The sequence below is a fragment of the Humulus lupulus genome, chromosome X (assembly GCF_963169125.1).
Source record: "Humulus lupulus chromosome X, drHumLupu1.1, whole genome shotgun sequence".
Classification (NCBI taxonomy): domain Eukaryota; kingdom Viridiplantae; phylum Streptophyta; class Magnoliopsida; order Rosales; family Cannabaceae; genus Humulus; species Humulus lupulus.
Genome location: NC_084802.1, coordinates 35,651,183 through 35,659,073, shown reverse-complemented (window position 1 = coordinate 35,659,073; position 7,891 = coordinate 35,651,183).

Here is a 7,891-nt window from a genome sequence, read left to right as displayed (position 1 = left end):
ACTTTGGTCAATTACCACCATTCCCTCTCATTCCTAATAAATTCCACATATCAAAATCAATCCCAACTATCTCCCAGTAATAACCATTTACTCTCCTATTACTCGATAAACCCCGGTAATGTGCTAAATTACCAAAATACCTCTAGGCTCACCCCGAGCTGAGTATTTGACCTCGTTGTGACTTTTCTGCTAACTTGCTCACTAGGATCGCCTCGTGCTGATTAACCCAAATATATCCACATAATAATGTGGTGTCAATCATAAAACACACATGTTTACAATTATACCATCAACGGGTCAAATTATGAAAATGCACTTCTAATAAAAAACGAGCCCACATACATATTTAATACACCTAAACATGCAAGCATAATCATATTATAATACAATTCACATAATAACATGCTCATAACACATAAGCACTCAATTAATTCAATTATTGCCTCCCAGCCCCCTAAACTATTTGGGGCGTTACAAATACCTAACCATGATTTAGTCTTTAATTACACATTTAAGTCCAAATGACTCGCTAATCACTATTTTAAACACATAGTGTGACGGTCTTGGCTAATTAGGGCGTTACAACTTTCGCCGCAAATATCCATTTAATTAGGTACTTTCGCCTACGTGTAACAATCGAACTTAACAATGAGAATTGACGGTTGTACTAAACTGTACCAAAACATGGACGGAATGTACTTTTGCCGCTAAAAAATAACTTAGGTACTTTTACAACAAATATCCATTTCTATGATAAATAACTTATAATTGGTATGAAATGTAAAGTGCCCATTAAAGAAAGTCCAAGTGTCAATGGGTCCCTCCCCAAGTCCTTTTTAATAAAAAAAAAATCATTAAGGCTTTATTTGCATAATGGATTTTACAAAGCAAATTTTTTGTGGTAAAAAAATTAATACAAAAAAGACAAATAAAAATATTTTCTTAAAATTTATTAGAATTTTTTCTTAAAAAATATTTTCTCGTATTTATGATTGTTCAAAATTTTATAAAATTATAATACATTTAAGTTTTATTTTTTTAGTTTGACAAGAGAAATTAAAATTCTTTTGAGTTTTTTTCCTCCTAAAATTTAAGATTCAATAAGTGATCGGCCTAAGTTTTCATTCTATTTCATACATTAAAAAGAAAAAATATATTCAACATTTTATTAATATTAGATAATCTACTGTTTTTTATATGCTTGTTTTTGTCTGTACATTCGGATGCTTCGATCTTGAAAATGTACATCAAATTTTTCAAAAATATATTTTTTTTCACAAAAATGTAAATTGCATGTAACATTCTTTTGTTTATTTTCATATGACGAAAAGAAATGTTTACAAAAATAAACTAACGAAAAAAATACTTGACTCTAATAATAATAATAATTAAGGGATATTTGCCGTATAATGAACTAAAATTTTGAGTTTGTACGCAACATAGATTCAATCTTTATTTTACGGGAAAAAAACCGAAACATAGTAAAACTTTAATTACGTCCAATTCCATCTCTGTTAGTCTACTTTTAAATACACGTGTAAGGCCAGATTAAACTCCATTTTAATTTCCTTTAAAAGTCATTTTTTAATATATTTTTTTATAAACTAATTTCATTTATTTTTACAAAGCTAAAATAAAAAATATATATAATGAAAGATAAAAAAAAATAGCATAATCCTAGCCCATTCCTTAAAAATATAACTAAACAAAAAGAAAATAAAATAAGAAATTTAATAAAACATAAACATTTCATTAAAACTTTTTTTTCTTCTCTTCTCCTTCTCCTTTTTTTCTTCTACTTCTTCCAACCATGAGGCGATGGATATGGTGTTACAGAGAGGGTGGCAAATCTGGCTTGGGTTTCTATACGAGCATGAGAAGAAGGCGGTGGATTTGGGCTTGTGCGACGACAGGGTTGTCTGATCTCAGCCTGGTCTACGACGACATGGCAGGAAGTTGGACGACACATCTAGGTTGGAGGGGTTTCGATGACAACATGGTAGGGAGGGTGAAGCAGGGGTTTCAACGATGATGGTATGGCTGGGTTCATGAGCAGATCTGAGTTGGGTTTGACAAGGATCAAACCTAGTTTTGACGAGGATAAGATTGTTTTGTAGATTTTTTTTTTTTTTATTTAGTTACAAATTTGATGTTTTGCATATCTATGTTGTACTTTGGCATGTGTATAAATTTGTGTCTTTGTGTACATATGCGTATGAATTTGAATGATTTGTTTTTATATTTGAAGAGATTGATGAATTTGTGTGTTTGTGTATATACGAATGTGAGTAATTTTGAAGAATGAAATCAGGGTTCATATAATGATGAACATGTGTTTTTTTTTCTTTTTTCAATTGAGCCATAAATCTAGTTCATCATAATAATCAGATCTTAGATCTTTTTCTTTCTTTATTTTTTTTCTTTGTTTTAATAGATTTAAGCTTGTTTTTATTATATTTTTTTTCAATTTGCTATTATTAAGTTAGATGTTTTTAGATTTTTTTTTTTCATTTTAAAATGTATTTTAATTTTTTTCTAATTTAAAATAAATTAAAATTATGTTTAATCTAGGTCTTACACATGTACCTAACAACATACTAACTAGGGTTGGGTATTTATGTTAGTGGGCCGACCAAACCGGCCAACCCAACCCGGATAATGGGTCGAACAGGTCAAAATTGAGGAGGTCGAATTTAGTTGGCTCATTTGTGCTACAGGTCGAATTATATTGGGTCAACCATGACCCAAAGGATTCCAAACCCTCTTAACCCAACCCGGGATGGTCAACCTATATTAAAAAATATATACATTTAATTTTATAACCCTAAAAATATATACATTCCTTCCAAACCCTAAATCTAATATGTCGTGCCTCCCTATACTCATTATTTTTGCTCTCTCCATCTCCATAGACATCAGTGGCGCTAGTGGTCAAGGACTCAGGCGGCAACTCCAGGCGGCGGTGACACTCCAGCAGCTCCATTCCAGGCGACGGTGACACTCCAACAGCTCCACTCCAGGTGGCTCACGACATCCAGGCCCAGTCCAGGCGGCTCACAACACTAGCAGGCAGCAACTCCACTCCAGGTATTTTTCTTTTTTTGTTAATTTTTTATTTATTTAAAATGGTTGAATAACTAAGTGTGTGTAGTGTGTATTGTATATTGTATAGTGTATATGTATACTCGTGAATTGTTTTTTGTGTATTGCAGTCGTAGATCAGCAAATGTATAATGTATACTTGTATTTATTTGTTTCTTAATTCATTGTTATTTTTTTCTTAATTACCTATTATTTTGAAAATCTGTCAATGACTCTGTTACACCCAGATTTCGAATATGGGAATCATGTTCTCGAAATCCAGGCTCGTTAGGTGTAAGCTCGAAATGAACACGGCCATCATTTGATCCACTATTCAGAGACGGTTTCGCTATGAATGACGTCCTCGCAAGCTCGAGGACTATGTAACCTCGAAAGTGCTCCGAGCTTATAAGTTGGACTCGCTACTCGCGATAAATAAGGGACTTGTATAAGTTTCTTGATGCATCTATTGCCCTCTGACAAGATGGTTCGAGCTCGAGAAGTGTAAGCTCGAAGGTGATGGCTTTGTCAATGGTTACTTGTTGGGAGCATAGGCGAAGCAAGATGACGAGCTCGTGATAGAAAAATAGTCTCGAAGGCGTAAAGGACCCAATGTCTAAGCTAGTTGGTTATGTGTGAACATACTTATTGTCGTAAAATCCCTATGTTTAAGTGATATTATGTAATTAGTTATCTGTTGACCCACAATTTGGCCAACTGACACAGAGTCAGAATATGCTTGATATGAATGAATGCGTAGAGAAAAACGTAATGACAAAAGTAAATAAGACACAATATTTTATAGTGGTTCAGCCCCAAGATCTGGTAATGACCTACGTCCACTTAGACTGATATTGATCTAAGAATCAAAGGAGTGATCAAAGAACAAGGGTTCAATGAGTTTCACTTACCTCTGAAGAACAATACAATATTGCTAGGAGAATTACTATAGTCTTTAATGATTCAAAAGCCAAAAGTCCCTTCCTTAAGCTATCTTTTGCTATTTATAGGCTCAAGGGGGATTACAAAAGATTGTTACAGATATTCTCTCCTGAATAATCGGGTATCCAGGAGATTGTCTGAGATAAATTCGGGATTCACAAAGATCTTCCCATAAATGTTGCTTTGTATGCGGAACTATCGACCAGACTAGTCCCAGGTAAGACTGAGCTGCATTGCTTCTAATGTGTCTTCTTGTCGATACTCTAGCTGAACATTTCCAAGTGTCAGCCACGTCCTGGGATCACATGCCACGTCATCAATGCTAATTTTTTGGATAACATTTGCCCCCCAAGTTTATTTATCACGAGCAGTAAAATAAACTTTTGGACGAACGACTCTTCGGTAACCCCGCCTGACGTGTCAGAACCCTTCGTGTGTTCTTGGAAAAAGTAACCTACCTCTATCTAATCACGTCCTTTCGGTTCCCCAGAAATGATTTCGACGGCCATCCCGCTTCCCCATACTTTGAAAAAGGGAAACTAATGATTACACTTTTTAATGCCAGAGACAAACTTATATAAGACCTTCGAAGTCTTTATTTTCTTTTTACGTACACCATCGTCTTCACAAGAAAACCTAAAAACCAGAGCTTTTACCCTTCCTGAAGACAGTTTCCTCTGTATTTTCAAGACCCCGTCCAAGAGTTTCTTTGTAACGCCCCAACTCCTGGGACCGTTACGGTGTGCCTTGTAAATAGTGCTAAACTCGCTAATCGAGTCATTTGGCCAAAATCGTGATCTAAGTATGATTAGCGATTTAGGGATTAAACATTTTGGTTAAGATGTAACGTTTCACTAGAACGTTTAACATATATATTGGGATCCCGAAAATATAAATTACGGAGTTTATTACAGAAAATATTTACTACAAGCCGTTCTAAGCGGCAAAACAGGGTTCAACCCTAGTTCCACTTTAAACCTCGGCCGTGGCGGTCGAGCAGCTGCATATGTACACGTCATCACCTAAACTCTCCAACTCAAGGATGGTCCAGCTTCCTCTTGCCTTTACCTGCACCACATAGCACCCGTGAGCCGAAGCCCAGCAAGGAAACATAACACTATACATAAGAATTATCAAGTGATTATCGTTATAATCAAACGGAGCATAAAGCTTCCAAACCAATGAGTAAACATCACATAATTCCAGCGGGAGAGTGGCTGTTAAGTAAGCCACCAGCCTCCAAGCTCTCTTTTCTAGCGGGAGAGTGGCTGTTAGGTAAGCCACTAGCCTCCAAGCTCTATTTTCTAGCGAGAGAGTGGCTGATAGGTTAGCCACTAGCTTTCAAGCTCTGTTTTCATTCATCGACCCTCAGGGTCGGTTAGGAATTAATGCCCCTTGAGTCATTCAATGCTAGAAGTCGATTAGATCTAATCTCTGTTGGCTTGCGTGAGCCACGCTAAGACCATTCTGACTAATCAGTCAGCGTTATGTGACCAGTGTCCAGTATCACTGCCGAACTTGACTAATCAGTCACAGCTTCACAGCTGGTATTAACACCTTTGCCAATTCTGGGTGACCAGTGTCCAGTATCACTGCCAAACTTGACTACTCAGTCACAGCTGATACTAACACCTTTGCCAATTCTGACTAATTAGTCAGTGCCATGCACAAGTAAGCAATGCTATCAATATGTATCATATGCCAATTATCCAAGAATAGGGCATTTAGCATGCTTACTAAACAGTTGCTAGCATAATCATGATCATGTACAAACTCAGAGACTCAAGCTCTGGCCAATCTCATATTCATCATTCATGGCATGCCCTAATCACATGTTTCTCGTGCATCACATGCATCACACTTAATCACCCAGCATGCCTCATTAATAATCATATGCAAATGGGCAAGATCGCCAAGCATTCATTATGCTATCAATGTTTACATTTAAACATTCAACATGCATCAATCATAGCCATGCATGTCACATACGGGGTGCAGTTTTCTTACCTCGGGTTCGAGCGAGAATTAATAAAAGAAACGACCTTTGAGAACGATCAGCTTTTAATCCTTTAGCGGTCACCTAGTCATAACCAAACATATGGGATACCATTAATAAAATGAACAATAAAATGTCCCCAAACCAAAACCTAACCTCCGGGACCTCAAATACTACTCAATCGGGTAGTAAGTTCAACCCCGAGGCCTAAAGCTTGAATCCCCAAGCTAAAAACCCCATTATGGCAAAAATGACCTTAAGGGTCGCGGCCCTCCTTGGCCATGCCGCGGCCCGCCCCTCAGACAGAGGCGCCCAAACCCAGTTTACACCAAGGGCCGCGGCTCTCCTTGGCCATGCCGCGGCGCAACCCCAGTTCAGCCAAAATGACAACTCGCACACCAGAATTCTCCCCTGCACTTTCCCTTAGAACCAGACCCTTAAACCATCTCTAAACCTCCTCCAAACATATAATTAAACCCCCAAATAACCCCCTTAGCTTACCCTCATCAAACCCCAATCAAAACAACACAAAACCCCCCTTTGATTCACACTTCCCACATCAAAAACCATGAATTAAAAACTAAAACAAAAACAGAGCAACACCTGAAACCAAAGGCTAAAACTCACCTTGAAACTGGTCTTGAACCTCCCTTACAAGCTAAACCCAGTCTCCAACCCAGCCTTTAAGTTTCCCTAGCTTGAAACTCCACCAAGAACTCAAAACCCTCAAAGGAGAAGTGAAGAAGGTGATGTACGGGAAAGGAAGAAGCAAACCTCTGTTTTTGCTCTGTCCTTCTACAACCCTCCTATGTTATATATATCCAAAACCCAAAATGACCAAAATACCCTTAATCCAACAAAAGCCTCTAAACCATTTCAAGGGTAAAATTGTCATTTCCCGCCTATCTCGTTAATTATAATTAACGCTCTCAAATTCCCGCTATTCTCAATATTCCCAAATACCAATAAATCATATCCCATTACCCTTTAATTCCCGGTAATGCTCCAATCTTTAAATTCACCCCGAGACTCACCCCGAGCCCCGAACTTAAACCCATTATGACTAGACCGAACACTTACACCTCATGATCGTCTCATGTCGAAAAGCTCGAACCAATCCACCCTATAATGTGGCTATACTAACTAATCTCAACCATGCACCCAAAATATACAATTATGCTCACAGTGGCCAAATTACCAAAATGCCCTTGCATTTAAAATATAAGCCCATATGCATGCACTCACCATCATATAATAATATAATTCATATAAACATGCATATAATCATTAGATATCATAATAAATCAATTATGGCCCTCCCGGCCTCCTAATCAAGGTCCTAAACCTTATTAGGAAATTTGGGGCATTACATTCTTGATTCCCGAAGGCCCTTTTTCCACCTCCACAATCATTCTCTTGGTAAGTTTTCGAATTCCCATGCTTCAGATTTTTGTGGTGCATGTTTCTAAATGTAGATCGTTTGAGATTATCTGTTTCTGGTTTGAGATGCTTGTGAATAGGATGTTTTGTAGGCAAAAGGAGTTACGAGTTAGTTTGATTAGTCAGGATCATATGTTTAGGACGTAAGATCGAAGTAAAAATTCGATCTTTAGGCTAGTTGGAAAATAGGTTTTTCCCGCCCTAAGGGGAGTTGAAAAAGCTTTCTTGAAAAACTTTTTGCTTTCACCCTTTAATCCGTCTTTCAAACTGTTCGTATGGAAAACTTTAGCTTCTTGTTAGAATGTTGTTGTATAAAAGCTTAACTTTTATACACGACCAGCGTTATTCTAAAAAGCTTTTGAAAATTCTCTATCCTCACCTCCCCATTATTCTGTTTGCAAACATTAATGCCAGATTTGTGGGGAGGTGAGA